At 34.0% G+C, this 21,978-nt stretch overlaps 1 protein-coding gene and 1 pseudogene across 1 annotated transcript in view; one reads left to right on the top strand and one right to left on the bottom strand.

Moving 5' to 3' along the window:
- Positions 1-21,978, top strand: part of EYS (eyes shut homolog) — a 1,683,276-nt gene that overhangs the window by 52,823 nt on the left and 1,608,475 nt on the right. The window lies entirely within an intron of this gene.
- Positions 1,538-1,657, bottom strand: LOC131834965 (5S ribosomal RNA; annotated as a pseudogene).

The raw sequence follows: 21,978 nt of genomic DNA, 5'->3' as shown, positions 1-21,978 counted from the left end.
TTAAATTGCCAACCTGGTATGTTTTCTTGAATGCCTGTTACCATGTTAAATTCAACATGTTCCCCAAATGCTTTTTCTTTAAAGAGTTTATTTATTCATTTGACAGAGAGAGAGCGTGCCCAAGTAAGGGGAGTAACAGGAAGAGGGAGAGGGAAAAGCAGGCTCCTTTCTGAGCTAGGAGCCCAATGCAGGGCTGGATCCCAGGACTTTAGGATCATGATCTGAGCCAAAGGTAGACACTTAACTGACTGAGTCACCCAGGTGCTCCTATCCCAAAATACTTGATTTCTTCCCCCATCTCTACCTTCATTGTTATCAGTCTATTGTTCCAGTTGGTCAAGGTGAAAGCAAACAAACAAACAAACAAAAACCCTTGGATTTATCTTTGACTTCTCTTTCTTTTATATCTAACCTGAATCCCTCAAAAATCTTATTGCTCCTACCTACAAAATATAATTAAACTCTCACCACTTTTTATTACTTCTGTTGTTACCATCTCAGTACCATTATCTTTAGCCTGGTCTACTAATATATTGTTCTAATTATCCTTCTACCTGTTTCTGCCTCCAACATCAACAAGAAATATTCTGTTAAAATGTGACAGAAGATCATAGTGGAAGAGAGGCAAATATAAAACAAGACAAAACCAGAGAGGGAGACCAAACATTAGAGACTTGTAATCATAGGAAACAAACTAAAGTTTGTTGGAGAGATGGGAGGATAATAAAGGGAGTTTATCACTGAGTGATAAACATTAAGGAGGGCATGTGATGTCATCAGCACTGGCTGTTATAGAAGACTGAGAATCATTGAACTCTACTTCTGTAACCAATAATACATTATATGTTAACTGATTGAATTTAAATGTTTAAAATGGAAAAAAAAAAAATTTGACTTGGATCATACCACTCTGTCAAACCATTCTCCTTAGTAGCTGTCTGTATCACTAAAAACAGGAGCTCTAAAAATGTCTGACAAGGACCTACAAGGTCTGATTCATTCTATCTCTGACCGCATCTCCTATCTCTCTATTCCTTCTCTTACTCTTTTACAGTCACAGATTGTTCTGTACATTCAGGCATTTCCTGACCACATTAAAAATGAACCTTATGTCCACACCTAAGCACTCTCCATTCTCCGTTTTGCTTTGTCTTTATCATAACACTTGACAAGTCTAACTTACGGTATATTGTAATAATAATGAAAAAATAGGTATCGGTATTACTTATGTTATTATAATTAATATAATTAATAACGTGATCATAATACTATTATGTTATTATTTATATTATGTTATTATTATTGTTTGTTTTCTATGTATTTCTACCGGAACAAAAGTTGAAGGAAGGTTTAAATTTTTATCTCTTTTATTTATTGTTCTATCTCCAGTATTTAGAAAGGCACATGAGGCGTAATAACTTTGTCTTTATCATACCAATAATTAACGTAGGAAAGCAACTTACTGTTGAAATAACTAGTTCAATGCCATCTTATGACAAACTTAATACTTTGAAAATACTGCAGTATTTTTTTTTTAAGCCTACAACACCCCGGTATTCCCAGGTGGTCTCGCATCCAAGTACTAACCAGGCCCGACCCTGCTTAGCTTCTGAGATCAGATGAGTTTGGGCGCATTCAGGGTGGTATGGTGGTAGACAATATTGCAGTATTTTTAATGTAACCTTTGTGGATCTGGAGTGTGCCATTATTATTGGATTTTTTTTTTTCACCTGGAATCTGGTGAAGAATTTGTATTCTTTGCATTCTAATTTAAAAAAAAAAATACAAAAAAGGAAAAAAAAACACTCACTAAGAGATATTGTGTCAATACTGTCAAGTATAAACCTTGTGAAAGCTTATATTTGAATTTCAAAAATATAGACAAGTTCATAAAATGATGAAATACATTTAGTTTTGTAGTCACTTCCTTGTGAATTTAAGTTTAAAATAAGCATTACTACTGAAATAACTAAATCAATTTTTCAAAGCTTACTTCGACTTTATACTTCATTTTGATTATAACATTAATGGATATTTGGAGATAATTTGATCCAGATATTATCTAATAAAATTTATTTCTCAATATACATGTGATCAGGAACACAATCTAAATAAAATTTGTTTCAAAGTAGGAGAATATTTCCATAATTAATGTTACTCTCATATTTAATAAACAAATATTTAAGAAGATTGAAATAGTACCAAATATGTTTTCTGACCACCATGAAAAGAAATTTGCAATCATTAGCAGAAGGAATTAGAAAATTCACAGATTTGTGGAAATTAAGCAGCATACTCCTGATCAATGAATAGACCAAAGAAAAAATAAAAAGGGAAATCGGAAAATATCTTGACATAAATGAAAGTTAAAACACAATATATCAAAATGCATGGGCTATATCAGAAACAGTACTAAGTGAAGAAGATTATATTGGTAAACACCATTATAGAAAATGAAGAAAGATCTCAAACTACTTAACTTTAAACCTCATTGACCTAGATAAAGAACCAATTAAGTAAGGCAAAAGTTAGCAAGAAAAAAAATGGACATAACAAATATTAGTGCATAAATAAGCAGAATATAGAGTGGAAAAATAATAGAAAAACTCTAAATTCAGTGTTGGTTGTTTTAAAAACTAACAAAATTGACATACTTTTAGTTCAACTAAAACAACAACAAAAAAAGCATGAGTCAAATAAAATCAGAAATGAAAGAAGTGGCATGATGACTGATAACACAGAAATAAAAAGGATCTAGAAAACTACTATAAACAATCATATGCCAACAGATTGGAAAACCTTGAAGGAATGAATAAATTACACACACACACACACATACAATCTACAAGTAGTGAACTGTGAAAATCATGAAGAAACAGAAAATCTACACAGACTAGTTACTAGTGGGTAGATTTAATCAGCAATTAAAAACCTCCAAATATTCTTCTACCCACTTAAGCCTCCATGTTGCATCACCACTTCCTCATATCAGGGAGATCATATGATAGTTGTCTTTCTCTGCTTGACTTATTTCGCTAAGCATGATACGCTCTAGTTCCATCCATGTTGTTGCAAATGGCAAGATTTCATTTCTTTTGATGGCTGCATAGTATTCCATTGTGTATATATACCACATCTTCTTTATCCATTCATCTGTTGATGGACATCTAGGTTCTTTCCATAGTTTGGCTATTGTGGACATTGCTGCTATAAACATTCGGGTGCATGTGTCCCTTTGGATCACTACATTTGTATCTTTAGGGTAAATACCCAATAGTGCAATTGCTGGGTCATAGGGCAGTTCTATTTTCAACATTTTGAGGAACCTCCATGCTGTTTTCCAGAGTGGCTGCACCAGCTTGCATTCCCACCAACAGTGTAGGAGGGTTCCCCTTTCTCCGCATCCTCGCCAGCATCTGTCATTTCCTGACTTGTTGATTTTAGCCATTCTGACTGGTGTGAGGTGATATCTCATTGTGGTTTTGATTTGTATTTCCCTGATGCCAAGTGATATGGAGCACTTTTTCATGTGTCTGTTGGCCATCTGGATGTCTTCTTTGCAGAAATGTCTGTTCATGTCTTCTGCCCATTTCTTGATTGGATTATTTGTTCTTTGGGTGTTGAGTTTGCTAAGTTCTTTATAGATTCTGGACACTATGGGATTGGGAGGGAGACAAACCATAAGTGACTCTTAATCTCACAAAACAAACTGAGGGTTGCCGGGGGGAGGGGGTTGGGGAGAAGGGGGTGGGATTATGGACATTGGGAAGGGTATGTGATTTGGTGAGTGCTGTGAAGTGTGTAAACCTGGTGATTCACAGACCTGGGGATAAAAATATATGTATATAAAAAATATATGTTTATAAAAAATAAAAAATAAAAAAAATAAAAAAAAAAAAAAAAAAAAAAAAAAAAAAAAAAAAAAACCCTCCAAATAAAGAAAATCTTAGGGCCACATGATTTTACTGGTGAATTCTACCAAATGTTTAAGGAAAAATTAATATAATGCTTCTTAAACTCTCCCAAAAATATTGAAGAGGAAGGAACATTTCTAAACTCATTTTATAATGCCAGAATTATCCACATATCAAAGCCCAGGCAAAGGCACTACAGGAAAAGTACAGTTTAATATACTCAATCAATACAGATGCAAAACTTCTCAACAAAATACTAGCCAAATTCAACAGGATCATACACCATTATCAAATGGGATTTATCCCTTGGGAGTAAGCATGATTCAACAAACACAAATCAACTAATGTGATACACTGCATAAGTAGAATGAAGGATACAAATCACATGATTATCTTATTGGATGCAGAAAAAAAGCATTTCACAAAACTCAAATTTTTTCATGATAAGAATTTTCAATAAATAAGATACAGAAAGAATGATGTACCTTAATATAATAAAGGACATAAATAAGAGGCCCAATATCAGCATCATACTCAATGAAGAAAATTAAAAACTTTTCTTCAAAGATCAAGAGCAAGACAAAAATGCCTCTTCTCACCATTTATATGCAACACAACACTGGAATACTTGTCAAAGCAATTAGGAAAGAAAAATAAATAGGCATCCAAATTGGAAAAGAAGTAAATATATTCCTATTTACAGACAACATAATATTTTATATAAAAAAACCCTAAGGCCCCATTTAGAGGCTCCTGGCTGGCTCAGTTGGAAAAGCATGCAACTCTTGATCTCGGAGTTGTAAGTTCAAGCACCATATGGTATATAGAGACAACTTAAATAAATTTTTTTAAAAAATTAAAGAAAATAGAAAACCCTAAAACCCCATTTGAAAAAAAAATATGTTAGAACTAATAAACAAACTCAGTAAAGTTGCAAGATACAAAATAAATATGCAATAATCAGTTGCTCTACACTAACAATGAACTATCTGAAAAGGAAATTAGAGAAACAAGTCTGTTCACAATAATGTCAGAAAGAATAAAATACTTAGGAACAAGTTTAACCAAGGTGATGAAAGATTTGTATCCTGAAAACTACAACACATCGATGAAAGAAATTAAGACATACACAAATGAAAGAACATTCCAAAGCCATGTATTGGAAGATATGATATTGTTAATATGTCTCTATTACCCAAAGTGGTTTACAAATTCAACGTTATATCCATAAAAATCACAATAGTTTTTAGAGCTATAGAAAACAGCCTAAATGCATATTTGCACAAAAGATCATGAATAGCCAAAGAAATCTTAGTAAGGAACAAAGCTGGAGGTATCACCCTTCCTGATTTCATAATATATTACAGAACTATAGTAATCAGAACTGCAGTACTAGTTTAAAGGCAGACAAATAGACGTGTGGAAAAGAATAGGGAAACCAGAAATAAACCCACCATATATAGTCAACTGATCTTCAACAGATCAAGAATATGCAATGGAGAAAGCATAGTTTCTTTAACAAAGGATGGTGAGAAAGCTGGGTTTTCACATTCAAAACAATGAAATTGGACCCTTATGTTATGCCATACACAAAAATCAATTTAGAATGGATTAAAGACTTATACATAAACTGGAAAATATAAATTCCTAGGGAAAAATAAAATGGAAAACCTTCTTGAGATTTGTCTTGGGAAATATTCCCTGGATATGACACCAAAAAACACAGGCAACAAAACCAACAATAGTCAAGTAGAAATATATCAAACTAAAAACTTCTGCATCAAAAAATATCCTTGAAAGGGCACCTGAGTGGCTCAGTGGGTTCAGCATCTGATCTCTGTCTGTGAAATAAATTTGAAAAAAAAAAAAAAAAGACGGTGGAGCCTTTTGCCTTTAAAGTAGGGAATAGTCCATACTTTAATCAGTACTCTACTGGCAGGTCAACTAACAAAAGCACTGAAAAGTGTTCATTCAATTCTGCAGTATGGTGATTATTAGTGATCTTGTCCACCACTTGGAATGTTTGGGGTGGGGGGAAGCCAGATTTGTGGCTGTGGGTGTAGAAAATTCTTTCAAGAACTTTTAACAGTACAAGTTAAAACAGTAATTTGAGAGAAGTACCAGAAATTGGTAGTATGACCTCTGGTTAAATTCAGGAGATACACGTGGACCCCTGGCTCTGACACAAGGTTTAATCATTATAGATGTGTCAATTTAAACAAATTAATCAACATTCCTATGCTTCCTTTTCCTCATCTATAGTGGGAATAATAATACTACCCAACAGAGGGGTAGTTTAAGGCAGCTATTCATGTAAAGCTAGCAGGACTTTGCCTAGCTAACACAAAGTGTTACTATAAATTACAAACTAATATTGTCAATACAATCATTAAAAATGTCCTTTCTCTGGCTGTCAAGTATTATTTTCCTCATTTATTTTCCAGGATATTTTTGTTAGCTTCAAATGATTTTTATTTTCCGGGTATCCATTCTAAGTAAGAAAGAAAAATTTTTCCCTGGTAATTTATCCATAGGCAATGCAGATTTTTCTCTTTGCTTTACCTTATTGTGTATTCCAGTTCTTGTGATACCTTCTCAGGTTGTAAATTGGAGTATTCCTGATACCAAGTAAATTAGCAGATAGAGAAGTGAGTCTGGAACCAGAGAAGTGAGCATTCTAGAAGGGTATTTTGTTACTTGCTATTTCTCTTCATGATAGTGGAGCCACATGGTAGGGGTCAGGTTTCAGTATTTAGCTTTCTCTGGACTATTCACAACTTCATTTCTGTGACCACTGAAAAACATATTGAGTAACCGTTCTTCACTGGGTTTCTGGGTTTCTTTGTTTTTTTGTTTATTTGTTTGTTTTTTTAACTCTGTATATCTTGTGGAAGAATAGTGGAGGCTGGTAGTATAAGATACTTTCCAATGCTGTTGATCTCCAGTGGCTTTTAAAAGAGGATTCCAAGGGCTCCTACGTGGCTCAGTCCTTAAGCACCTGCCTTTAGCTCAGGTCATGATCCCTGGGGTCTAGGATTGAGCCCCAGCGTCAGACTCACCGCTTGGCACTTGGCGGGAAGCCTGCTTCTCCTTCTCCCACTGCCCCTGCTTGCATTTCCTCTCTCTGCCATATAAAAATATAAATTCTTAAAAATAAATACATTACTCAATTAATTAATTAATTAATTTTTAAAAAGGGAATTCCGAGTAATATGTTCTGGTTGCACACTGTGTTCTTGCCCCAAGTAATTTCTCTTTTAGTTAATTGTTGCCAGAAGTCTTGTGCCAGAACTTTTTTTTATAGCTCACAATTACATCTTGCAGCCTCAGGACGAGGATTTATTAGCAATGATGCAAGATGTCCCTTTTACCCATTTGATAGGTTTTGATATCTTTAGAGCAAGTTGATCCAACTTGCATTATATTTAAAAGATATTATTCAGTGATTCTGGATTCTCAGTAATAATGCAGGATTTTTTACATTGTATATAATTTTCTTCATTTTATTGCAGACCTGGAAGCATAGGTGGATCTATGAGGTAGTCATTGCGCTATCTTAGCTCTTAACAGTTGTAGAGGGAGGATAGTGAGAGAGTAGCAAGATTTGGTGAGTTTAATGACAGTGACTATTTTATAGAAAAGATATAAGATTTATGAATTAATGTATGTAAAAATGCATGGCAATGGCTGTTATACTATGCAAACGTTTAATGTAGTTATTAAATTTAATGGCTAAGGGGCGCCTGGGTGGCTCAGTGCGTTAAAGGCTCTGTCTTCAGCTCAGGTCATGATCCCAGGGTCCTGGGATCGAGCCCCGCGTCAGGCTCTCTGCTCAGCGGGGAGCCTGCTTCCCCACTCTCTCTCCGCCTACCTCTCTGCCTACTTGTGATCTCTGTCACATAAATAAATAAATTTAATGGCTACTTAGTGTTCTATCATGTCAACATATATATGTAGCCATACTACTATTTGCAAGTTTACTTTTAAAATTTTGCTGTTACATGAAAATATAATATAAATATACATCTTAAGGTATATCACTGATTATTTTATTAAAGATTTTCTTTATTTATTTGACAGAGATCACAAGTACGCAGAGAGGCAGGCAAAGAGAGAGAGGGGGAATCAGGGCTGAGCAGAGAGCCAGATGTGGGGCTCCCTCCCAGGACTCCGGGATCATGACCTGAGCCGAAGGCAGAGGCTTTAAACCACTGAGCCATTCAGGTGCCCCTCACTGATTTTTTTCTGAAGTAAAATTTAGATACATTCTTAGACATGAAATTATTGCATCAAAAATATAAACATTTTGAAGATTCTTGAAATGTGCACACTAAGAAATTTCCTTCAAGACTTGGTGAGCAAGTTTATAACTCTGTTGATATATAAAAGAAATCATTATACACCATCTTCATCAGCAGTGGATAATATCATTACAAAAATTAAAATAAATTTGCTAACTAGATGAGTATAATTTCTCATCTGATATATATAATATCGTATTCTTTTAATTGGTGATTTTATTACCAATAAAATGAAAAATCACTATTTTTATTTTCTAATCATTAAATGTATTATTCATATTTTGTGTTAATTATGAATCCTGTTCTCTATACAGTCTATGTAAATGGAAACATATCTACATGGAAATCTATAATTTGTAATCTCCTGTTTTCATTCAGTATAGTTTTATAAATAACATCCTGAATATAATAAACCATATATTATAGTTCTATGCTATTAAAAATGTTTCAAATATGTATGAATTTCCTCTATAATAGAAATTATGAGTTAATCATGAGTGGTTTACATCCAATATTGAACAGGATACTACTATTCAATTATGTGGTCTCTTTTATGATCACACGTTTCTAATCGTTGATTGTTATTTTATGCTGACTCAAATGTGCTGCTTATCCTAATGAGTAATTCTAGTTAATTAATTAAATAGAACAATTATATTTCTCATGTGCATATCTATTTTTACACTTAATACACGGTTACAAAATGCCACCTTAGTCTCTCACTTTCAGTGTTAAAAATTTTTAGTTTTTTAAATTTTCTTTTCTTTTTTTTTGATGTTAGAGAGCATCTTTCTTTTTCTTTCGTTCTTTCTTTCGAGGTGTAGGTAATTTTATTTTATTATTATGTTCAGTTAGCCACTGTATAGTACATCAATATTATATAATTTTCTAAAATTTTAGAATTCTGAGTATACTATATTTATATGCTTAATCTTTGTATGATTAGTAAAAGGTCTCTTAGTCACCATTCATTGTTCAAAATTCTTATGGAAGAAAGAAATCACATGAGGAGAAATCAAAACAAATAAAATTAGGCTTAGACTTTTAAAAATTTTTTTCTACCTCTAAAACATAGATTAATAGTGAAGCTAATATGTTAAGCAGAAAAATTATCCTCAACAGTTATAGAAAAACAAAAACAATTAAACAACTTACTCAGTCTCTTTGCTTTCATGCTTCTGTTGATTCTTGGCATCCTTTAATTATGAGTGAACTACCACTATCATTTTAATGTGTTCCCAAAAGATAAAACAAATGTCTATAGCTGATACAATTTTGAATGAAAAACCATCTTTTAGAAATTTTGTTTTTACCTATGTACATTTACTAAGTTTATTTAAAATTTACTATGTATATTGTCCTCTCTGATTTCAGGGAATGTATATAAACCTCGTAATCCATGGTTTTTAAAATGTAACTTTTCACGTTATTATTCATATAAAAAATAAATGTTTTCCTACCCTTTTGAAAGAATAATCACAGTATTCAACATTACCTTTGTAATCAAATATCTATTAATATACAACTAAAAGCTGTGCAGCTAAGACAGTTGGTCAAAGGAGAGCTTTGAAACTGAATTACACATTTAATCACATTATCCATTCAATTTTTATTGGTTATAAATGTCTGGAATAATATTGTCAGACACAGAGACATCGAAGAACAACTTCTAATGTTATTTATGGTTTACCTTCTTGGCATGATTTTCATTTGAGCAGAAAATATAGAGTAATAGTTTACATCCATTTGAAGTTGGAAAGGCAGAGAAGGTTTTCTTGTCCCTTATTAATAATAACTTCTCTGTATGATGGTAGTTAAAGATATATATTTTTTGCCATTTTCAGACAGAGGAGAGAGATCCATGGCCCATATATACCCAAATTAACACATCATCTGAGTACTAGAGTGTTTGAATGTTTTTGTGAAACAAAAAACACCAAAGCATTTATAAACTTAAGATGGTTGTCCCTATAACTTCTCCTCTAAAAAATATACTTGTGTCTTGATTAATAAAAAGAGATGGATTTGATGAAATGTAAAACAGACTTTTATTAAATATAGAACACCTAACATTTTTGAAGCACAAGAAGCTGACAGCACTTACTTAACATTATATATTAAAAATATTTTTTGGTGGCCCAAAGAGAATGAAAAGAACATGATAAGAAACATATTAGCTCTGAAAGTAGAGGGTGAAGAACATTGGAGAAATATTTATTTTCTGTGAAAGTATTTTTTGTGAAAAGTAAAACTAGGATAAAGAAAATAATGAGATAACTCAAAGACCACCAGAAAAGTCTTAAGAGCAAGGTTAGACCAGGAAAAAAGAGAAGGAAAATAGAAATAAAATTGCTGAGGAAGCAGAATGAAAGGAGGGCAATGGATTTTTAATTTTCCAGCCACTTAATGAAGGGAGTGATACACTCAACCAGGTAAGAGGCAAGTCAAAATTTCACATATAGAAAAGCCTTTGCAGTCTTTGACTGAGTTTGCAGGAAGGACAGCTACCAGGATGTAAATTTCATTCTAAATTCATTACACATTAGGAATCTAGAAGGAAGGGGGCGTGCTAATAAATCTGGGGTTAAATTTGTCTTTGAAATCGGGAGAACTAAACACAAGAAGGATATGAATATAAAGGAAAATGTTAAAATCATGCAGAAAATTGAGAAATTGATGGGATTTGTTAATTTATGCAATAGACATAATACAAAAATTTTAGGGGATAAAATAAACCCTAAGGAATGTCACCGGGTGGAGATATTACAAACCTAGACAAGGGAAGAAAATATAGAGATAAATTTCTAAGGAAAGTATTATGGAGAATAACCTTTAAATGTAGTCATTGTTTTTGAGGATAGGAATACTTTCCTTGGCGGGAGCTGAGGCTGGGATGAATGGAGCAGGGAGTCAGGCAGGTGACTATAGGATGGAGGAAATTGCATTTTGAAGAGAATAGCAAAGTCAGTGGTGTATAACATGGTGCTGCATCGACAGCATTAGTATCACCTGGGAACTTACTGGAAATGAAAATTCTTAGGTTTTGGTACCAAATGCAGACCTGCTGAATCTCAAGCTTTGGAAACAAGGTCCAGTAATCTGTTTTAACAAGCCCTCCAGTGATTCGGAGTTTGGCTAACATTTGATTACTGATGACACAAACACACATCTGGAAACACGGAAGGACATGTCCCTGTCCTATATAATACAAGTTGTTTTTTAACCTTTTGATTTTATGCATGGCTTTAACTATTTTTAAATGCAACTATTAGGTTTTAACTGTATTTTAAAATCGCGTTTAAGTTTTTGAATACAAGTTTCTCACAAAATATAATTCCACATAACTATGACATAAAGAAATAAAACATTGTCTGCATCCCAGGAGGTCTCTTCATATGACTTCCAAGTAACCATCTCCTACCCTCAACTCCAAAGATAAAGATTCTCCTGAACTTTTACAGTTTACTTTTGTTTTTCTTCACTTGATTTTTAGATGAATAGAATTTTATGGTATGTTCTCTATTATGTCTAGCCTTTTTTATTCATGTTATATTTGTGAGAGTTTAGCTAAATACATGGCTGTGTGTTTTTTGATTGTATGAATATATCAAAATTATATATCTGTTCTAATAATGGACACCATTTGCCAATTTTCAGTTTGAGGCTATTATGAATGATGTTACTACTATAAGCTTTCTTGACCTTGTCTTTTGTTTGCTTTTTGCGAGGATGCACATACACACGTGCGTAGAATATACATACATACATACGTGCATCATATGCATATATGTATATATACATATGAAATATGTATACTTTCTGGTTATGGTTTCTGGTGGACTTTCTGATCATGATTTATGTATATATCTGTTAAATTTTAATAAATAAAAACTCATTGTTTCTAAAGGGGCGGTGCTAACTTACAGTCCTATCAGCAGTATATGAAACTTCTCTTTGCTCTACATGCACACATCATTTTGTGTGTCATCAATTTTTATTACTCTCTGAGAAGTATGTAGCAACATTTATTTGATTTAATTTGGATTTCTACATTCACTAATGATATTGAATACTTTTCATTTTTTTTGTTGAAATACTTGAACACATTTTATTCACATTTCTAAATAATTAATTATCTTAATTGCAAAAAGTCAGACATGTTCTAAATAATTAATTATCTTAATTGCAAAAAGTCAGACATGTAACATTACCTAATTTCTTTTTTTAAAATTTTTAATGGATATTTGATATCTTTTTTTGTGAAAATTCTATTTAAGTCTTTTATCTTTTTTTTCCTATTGACAGGCTTTATACATATACATACACACATATATACTTGTACTCATGCATATGTATATATACATACACATAGGCATGTATACACACATGTATTAAATGTGCACATATGCATACATATACATATATTAATACATATATACACATATATATGTGCATATTCATATAGATATCCATACATGTGTATATATAGTGTTTATGCAAAATATATACATTTACATTATATATTGTTGACATATTTTTTATTGATTTGTTAGGAGCTCCTACTATGCTGTGTCTTTGCTAGTTACAGGTATTAAAAACATTTGCCAACTTCTCTTACTTGGTTTTCACTCTTTAAATGTAGTCTTTGAATAAACAAATGTCCTTATTTTTCATGAAATTTTGATGATTTCCTTCATGTCTCAGAGATCTACTTTTCTAGAATTTTTATTGTCTTACCGGTCACATTTAAATATACAACCTAACTGGATTGATGACTATTTTCATAAGATGAGAGTTAGGAGTCTTTTGTTGATTTGGTATGGATAGATAGTTAATGCAGCAAAATGTATTGAAATGGCCATTCTTAGAACTATTTACTTTCATTATTCTTCAGATTTATAGGCTACTGCTATTGATGTGAAATTCTATTCATAGATTTTCTAATAATTTCTGGTCTGAGAATGGATGTAACTTGATGTTTTTATTATTACTTTTCAATATCAGTGAAATTTAATCACTCATATCTCATTTAAGATTCTTCCATTCTTTTTAGTAAGATATTTGCTATCAAGCTTAGAATAGCTTTTTGAGAAAGACTGAAAGATTTACTTTTTTCCCTTTGCTCTAGAAATGTACTATTCAATACAGAGCTCTTAGCCACTTATGGCTTTGAGCACTTGGAATTTGGCTTTCAAATTAGGAAGTGATGTAAGTGAAAAATACTTTCCCACTCAAAAATTTAGTATGAAAAAAGTAAAATACAACATAATAATGTTTTATATTGATGTTAAAATAATTTTATTTGAGATCTATTGGGATAAATTAAAAGTATATTTGAAATTAATTCTACTTGCTTCCTTTATTTTTTTTAATATAATTTTTTATTTTTTATAAACATATATTTTTATCCTCAGGGGTACAGGTCTGTGAATCACCAGGTTTACAAATCTCAAAATTCATGTGACATTTTATTTCTGTTGAGTAGGACTGTTCTAGATCATACTTCATGATATTTTTTAAGTTTCACAGATTTTGAAGATTCAGAAAATCCAGGCTCAGTGTCCTTTTGGAGGATGGTTCTCTGATTATTTTCTTTACAAGTTATATTTTATATTATTGGTATATTAATGATCCCATACTTATTTATGTTAATTTTGGTATATGCTTTTCATATTTCAGTTTGTATTAACATAGAATTCTTAATTATTTTATTATATTTTAATCTCCTTGATAATAATTATCAGAAGATTGACATTATTTTATTAAAACACATCTCATCTTTTATTAATCCATTAATTGTACATTTCTACCCTATTTTCCTTCTAGCAGTATCTCTGCTCCAGAGAAGGGTGTGTTCCCTATTTTGCAACTCTTCCTTTGAAATACTGACACTATTCTTTTTTTTTTCTTTTTAAGATTTTTATTTACTTATTTGACAGACAGAGATTACAAGCAGGCAGAGAGGCAGGAAGAGAGAAGGAGGGGAAGCAGGCTCCCCGCTGAGGAGAGAGCCCAATCCAGGGCTTGATCCCAGGACCCTGGGATCATGACCAAGCTGAAGGCAGAAGCTTTAACCCACTGAGCCATCCAGGTGCCCCGAAATGCTGACTCTTTTCATGCGTGTCTTATGGATTGTTTTTTTTCAATTTCACTAAGAAACATCTGTTTGTCTGACATTACATTAGAAGTACTTTCAGCCAGAAATTAGGCAGATCCTTGTTCAAATCTTTAAAGCTTTGATTAAACATGAAAATGAAATTAAATTTATACAGGCTTTACTCATCTATCTAATTGGGGATATAGTCATTGTAACCTCAAGACAGATACTTTCAGTATTGATAGCAGATCATCTTTCCATTTCTTTGTTAATGTAAATTGTTACTGTTGCTCAAAAGAACTTTTCTAATTGGAAATGCAGTTTCTCTATTAGAAAAACTTTCATTTATTAAATGAAAATTTTGGAAGGTGAATAGTACTTACTTTCATATATCCCAACCTAAAATTGCACAGTGGGTATGTGATCTATGACCTTTTTTCAATGCATGCTTAGAGTCTAACTTGGATTTCACCATTCCAGTCCCATAGTCTAGCTCAGTGTTCTAGAAACCTTCTTGATTTCAGCTTTCTGTTTTATTTTCCTTCTAGCAGTATCTCTGCTCCAGAGATGGGTGCTTTTATAAAAGGACCTTAATCCCATTCATGAGGGTTTTAGCCTTATAACTTCATCTAATCCTAAATTTTAATTACTTTTCAAAGTCCCTACTTCCTAATACAATCTTCTCAGAGTTCAAGAATGTGAATGGATTTATTTTAGGAGCCACACCTTTTGGCTTCCATGTGTGTTGTGTGTTTAATTGTTCTTTGCATGATTTATATGTCTTTAGGTACTTGTCTAAATATAGTCTTACATTTTGTGTTTCTTTCATTCTTCAAAGTTTCTTATTAGTAATTTAAGGATATATATGCCTTGAACTCTATCTTTCATGTGCCTAATCATCTCACCCACAATGGACATCTTAGTCAACTTGGGCTGCTATCACAATAACCATAGATTGGGTGGCTACACAACAACAGAAATTCATTTCTCATAGTTCTGGAGGCTGAAAGTCCAAGATCAGGGTGTTACCATGGTCAGGTTCCAGTGAGGCCATCTTCCAGGATGCAGACTGCCAATTTCTCATTGTATCCTCACATGACTGAGAGCAGAGAGGAAAAGCAGCTCCTGACTTTTATAAAAGGACCTTAATCCCATTCATGAGAGTTTTAGCCTAATAACTTCATCTAATCCTAAATTTTAATTACTTTCCAAAGTCCCTACTTCCTAATACAATCACATCAGGGAAAAGGTTTCAACATAAGAATTTGGGGGAGACACAAATATTTGTTTTGTAACAATGGGTTAATGGCAATGTCTATCTCACAAAATTGCTTAGGTTAATACTAATAAAGTGCTTAAAAAAATAAAATAGTCATTCTCATGCATCGTCTACAGCTACTTTCATGATACAATAGCAGAGTTTGAGACCCTAAGGCCCACAAGGTCTAAAATAATTATTCTCTGACTCTTTAGAGAAAATAAATACACAGATCTTTGCTGTAAAGGAAAATACTAGTTCATCTCTGTAATAGGGTTTAGGCTAAATCCTACTAATTTGAGTGGAAGAGCAGAGGAGTGAGAGCTACACATTAGGAACTTAACAAAGTTGGTATTTTTAACTGTTAAAAAAATCTCACACCATGCATGATTATTGAAACGAATAACATGAGAATAAAAGTACTTAAATGGTTTTTGTTAAAGTGTGCATAAAATAAATAATTTAAAAGTCCTTATTTATTTACCAAAATATCTAAATATAAATCCTTTACACAATTACTTCTGGGATAAATGAATATTAAGTATTTACATTGAATATTCCTTTTTTGAATCAATTATTCATCTTGACAAGTCTTAAAACTATAATCAAACATGGGTCAACAAGTTAGCTATTTTTCTCTAATTTTCTTGTGTTTGCTACTTACTTTACTTTTCTAGTCCTTGCAAAATGCTCTTAGCAATCATTTCTTCCTTTTCCCATAGGAATGAAAGACAAATTACTTTTCCATGGGTGATGCCTTTGTGTGGCCTATCCTTCAAGTACAATAGCTTCATTCTTACATGAAAGTAGGCTGAAATGAATTTACATGAATAAAATATCCAACTAACTGCACTGCATTATTTTACACAGAATTGCTTCGGAAATTTTTGACACTTCATTAGAGGATTAACCAAAAGAACTTATTGAAATAACAATAAAATGAGATGATCTTCCACTCATTGTGATTTTTTTTAATATAATTTTTTATTTTTTATAAACACATATTTTTATCCCCAGGGGTACAGGTCTGTGAATCACCAGGTTTACATACTTCACAGCACTCACCAAAGCACATACCCTCCCCAATGTCCATAATACCACCCCCTTCTCCCAAACCCCCTCCCCCCAGCAACCCTCAGTTTGTTTAGTGAGATTAAGAGTCACTTATGGTTTATCTCCCTCCCAATCCCATCTTCTTTCATTTATTCTTCTCGTACCCACTTAAACCCCCATGTTGCAACACCACTTCCTCATATCAGGGAGATCATATGACAGTTGTCTTTCTCCGCCTGACTTATTTCGCTAAGCATGAAACGCTCTAGTTCCATCCATGTTGTCGCAAATGGCAAGATTTCATTTCTTTTGATGGCTGCATAGTATTCCATTGTGTATATATACCACATCTTCTTGATCCATTCATCTGTTGATGGACATCTAGGTTCTTTCCATAGTTTGGCTATTGTGGACATTGCTGCTATAAACATTCGAGTACACGTGCCCCTTTGGATCACTACGTTTGTATCTTTAGGGTAAATACCCAATAGTGCAATTGCTGGGTCATAGGGCAGTTCTATTTTCAACATTTTGAGGAACCTCCATGCTGTTTTCCAGAGAGGTTGCACCAGCTTGCATTCCCACCAACAGTGTAGGAGGGTTCCCCTTTCTCCGCATCCTCGCCAGCATCTGTCATTTCCTGACTTGTTGATTTTAGCCATTCTGACTGGTGTGAGGTGATACCGCACTTTGGTTTTGATTTGTATTTCCATGATGCCGAGTGATATGGAGCACTTTTTCATGTGTCTGTTGGCCATCTGGATGTCTTCTTTGCAGAAATCTCTGTTCATGTCCTCTGCCCATTTCTTGATTGGATTATTTGTTCTTTGGGTGTTGAGTTTGCTAAGTTCTTTATAGATTCTGGACACTAGTCCTTTATCTGATATGTCGTTTGCAAATATCTTCTCCCATTCTGTCAGTTGTCTTTTGATTTTGTTAACTGTTTCCTTTGCTGTGCAAAAGCTTTTGATCTTGATGAAATCCCAATAGTTCATTTTTGCCCTTGCTTCCCTTGCCTTTGGCATTGTTCCTAGGAAGATGTTGCTGCAGCTGAGGTCGAAGAGGTTGCTGCCTGTGTTCTCCTCAAGGATTTTGATGGATTCCTTTGGCACATTGAGGTCCTTCATCCATTTTGAGTCTATTTTCGTGTGTGGTGTAAGGAAATGGTCCAATTTCATTTTTCTGCATGTGGCTGTCCAATTTTCCCAGCACCATTTATTGAAGAGGCTGTCTTTTTTCCATTGGACATTCTTTCCTGCTTTGTCGAAGATTAGTTGACCATAGAGATATTCAGAACATTTCATCCCAAGGCAACAGAATATACATTCTTCTCTAGTGCACATGGAACATTCTCCAGAATAGATCACATCCTCGGTCCTAAATCAGGACTCAACCGGTATCAAAAGATTGGGATCATTCCCTGCATATTTTCAGACCACAATGCTCTAAAGTTAGAACTCCTCCACAAAAGGAAGTTTGAAAAGAACCAAAATACATGGAGACTAAACAGCATCCTTCTAAAGAATGAATGGGTCAACCAGGAAATTAAAGAAGAATTGAAAAAAATCATGGAAACAAATGATAATGAAAATACAACGGTTCAAAATCTGTGGGACACAACAAAGGCAGTCCTGAGAGGAAAATATATAGCGGTACAAGCCTTTCTCAAGAAACAAGAAAGGTCTCAGGTACACAATCTAACCCTACACCTAAAGGAGCTGGAGAAAGAACAAGAAAGAAACCCTAAGCCTAGCAGGAGAAGAGAAATCATAAAGATCAGAGCAGAAATCAATGAAATAGAAACCAAAAAAACAATAGAACAAATCAACGAAACTAGGAGCTGGTTCTTTGAAAGAATTAATAAAATTGATAAACCCCTGGCCTGACTTATCAAAAAGAAAAGAGAAAGGACCCAAATAAATAAAATCATGAATGAAAGAGGAGAGATCACAACTAACACCAAAGAAATACAAACTATTATAAGAACATACTATGAGCAACTCTATGGCAATAAATTTGACAATCTGGAAGAAATGGATGCATTCCTAGAAACATATAAACTACCACAACTGAACCAGGAAGAAATAGAAAGCCTGAACAGACTCATAACCAGTAAGGAGATTGAAACAGTCATTAAAAATCTCCAAACAGGGGCGCCTGGGTGGCTCAGTGGGTTAAGCCGCTGCCTTCGGCTCAGGTCATGATCTCAGGGTCCTGGGATCAAGTCCCGCATCGGGCTCTCTGCTCGGCAGGGAGCCTGCTTCCCTCTCTCTCTCTCTCTCTCTCTCTCTGCCTGCCTCTCCATCTACTTGTGAGTTCTCTCTGTCAAATAAATAAATAAATAATCTTTAAAAAAAAAAAAAAATCTCCAAACAAACAAAAGCCCGGGCCAGACGGCTTCCCGGGGGAATTCTACCAAACATTTAAAGAAGAACTAATTCCTATTCTCCTAAAACTGTTCCAAAAAATAGAAAGGGAAGGAAAACTTCCAAACTCATTTTATGAGGCCAGCATCACCTTGATCCCAAAACCAGACAAGGATCCCACCAAAAAAGAGAACTATAGACCAATATCCTTGATGAACACAGATGCGAAAATACTCAACAAAATACTAGCCAATAGGATTCAACAGTACATTAAAAAGATTATTCACCACGACCAAGTGGGATTTATTCCAGGGCTGCAAGGTTGGTTCAACATCCGCAAATCAGTCAATGTGATACAACACATCAATAAAAGTAAGAACAAGAACCATATGATACTCTCAATAGATGCTGAAAAAGCATTTGACAAAGTACAGCATCCCTTCCTGATCAAAACTCTTCAAAGTGTAGGGATAGAGGGCACATACCTCAATATCATCAAAGCCATCTATGAAAAACCCACCGCAAATATCATTCTCAATGGAGAAAAACTGAAAGCTTTTCCGCTAAGGTCAGGAACACGGCAGGGATGTCCATTATCACCACTGCTATTCAACATCGTACTAGAGGTCCTAGCCTCAGCAATCAGACAACAAAAGGAAATTAAAGGCATCCAAATCGGCAAAGAAGAAGTCAAATTATCACTCTTCGCAGATGATATGATACTATATGTGGAAAACCCAAAAGACTCCACTCCAAAACTGCTAGAACTTATACAGGAATTCAGTAAAGTGTCAGGATATAAAATCAATGCACAGAAATCAGTTGCATTTCTCTACACCAACAGCAAGACAGAAGAAAGGGAAATTAAGGAGTCAATCCCATTTACAATTGCACCCAAAACCATAAGATACCTAGGAATAAACCTAACCAAAGAGACACAGAATCTATACTCAGAAAACTATAAAGTACTCATGAAAGAAATTGAGGAAGACACAAAGAAATGGAAAAATGTTCCATGCTCCTGGATTGGAAGAATAAATATTGTGAAAATGTCTATGCTACCTAAAGCAATCTACACATTTAATGCAATTCCTATCAAAGTACCATCCATCTTTTTCAAAGCAATGGAACAAATAATTCTAAAATTTATATGGAACCAGAAAAGACCTCAAATAGCTAAAGGGATATTGAAAAAGAAAGCCAATGTTGGTGGCATCACAATCCCGGACTTCAAGCTCTATTACAAAGCTGTCATCATCAAGACAGCATGGTACTGGCACAAAAACAGACCCATAGATCAATGGAATAGAATAGAGAGCCCAGAAATAGACTCTCATTGTGATTTTTTTTTAATGGATACATGCACGTCCTTTGGATAGCAGAGCTAGTTTGTTTTATAGAAGCCCCATTATGATTTTCATTAAAATGAAAGTTACTTAGCTGATTTAGTAGAATTTTTGCTTAAATATTTTAGTTTAAAGTATTTGGGTTATGTGTGTATGGTTTTGTGTTACTTTTATTTATTTTTTTATATAAATGTGACAATTATTGTGGCACCTGGGTGCCTCAGTCATTAAGTATCTACCTTTTGCTCCGGTCATGATTCCAGGATCCTGGGATCTAGTGACACACTGGGCTCTCTGCTCCGCAGGAAGTCCGCTTCTCCCTCTCCCATTCCCACTGCTTGTTTTCCCTCTCTTGCTGTCTCTCTCTGTCAAATAAATAATTTTAAAAAAATAAAATAAAAATAGTTATTGATATCTATAATTTTTGTTTAATATTGCATTCTCTCAATATTCTTGACAACCTATCATACCTACCTTTTCTCCTCAAACCTCCACCTCTTTAATTATACTCCATTGAGGTCTTTGTTTCACATTTCAACAAAACTTAGAAGCAATCAGAAAAAGACTTTCAGGGTCCGCCTACACACTCCATCAACTTAATTTTTTGTCTAACTCAGTCTCTCTTCATACAATGGTGCCTTCCACCTGCAGCTAATCCTTCTACCTGTGGATAGGATCCCATGTGTCTTTCTACCCTACTCGAATACATTAATCCAGAAACCATCCTCTTTCCTGTGTCGATTGTTAATCTTCCCTCCCTAAACAGTTCAACCCCCCATCTTTTCACAAACTTGCTTTGAAAGATTCCAAATACCTCTTTGGTTCCTACCTCATATCACTGTTCTTCATAAAATAAAACTTACTTAAAAGAGGTTGTTAGAATAGTGCTCCATAAGTTTTACTTTAGATATTAATCATTTGGGACTTTAGGTAAAATCAGGTATTCCTTCAGTGGAGTCTGGTATTCAGCATTTATAAAGAGACTTTAGGTGAAATTTCGATGCTACCACGTCAGAGATTACTAAACTTTGAATAACCAGGGGTTTTATACATCCTTCTCATTCTCTCTCAAACCCACACAAGTAAGTGTTTTTTTGTTTGTTTGTTTTGTTTTTTTTTTTAAAGATTTTATTTATTTATTTGACAGAGAGAGATCACAGGTAGGTAGAGAGGCTGGCAGAGAGAGACAGAGAGAGAGAGGGAAGCAGGCTCCCCACCAAGCAGAGAGCCCGATGTAAGACTCGATCCCAGGACCCTGAGATCATGACCTGAGCCGAAGGCAGCAGCTTAACCCACTGAGCCACCCAGGTGCTCCCAAGCAAGTGTTTTTGCTCACTACTCCACAGAAACATCCTACTAATGGCTGTTTAAAACTCCATTGCTAAACATAATTTCTAATTAGTTCAGTTTAATTATTTATCTTATTTTAGCTATTAGCAGCATTTGATATACTTTGTATTTTTGATGTATTTCTTCACTCAACTTCTTGTGTGCCACACTCTTTTATCACCTACTTCCTTACTCCTTGGTTATTTCTTCTCCATCCTTTTTCAGATACTTCTTTAGGTCTACAATTCCTACTGTATATTGACATGCGCCAAGAATTAAACTTCAAAACTCTCTTCTCTATCCACATTTATTTC

This window comes from Mustela lutreola, chromosome 6, assembly GCF_030435805.1.
Source record: "Mustela lutreola isolate mMusLut2 chromosome 6, mMusLut2.pri, whole genome shotgun sequence".
Lineage (NCBI taxonomy): Eukaryota > Metazoa > Chordata > Mammalia > Carnivora > Mustelidae > Mustela > Mustela lutreola.
This window is presented reverse-complemented; position numbering and strand designations above follow the sequence as displayed.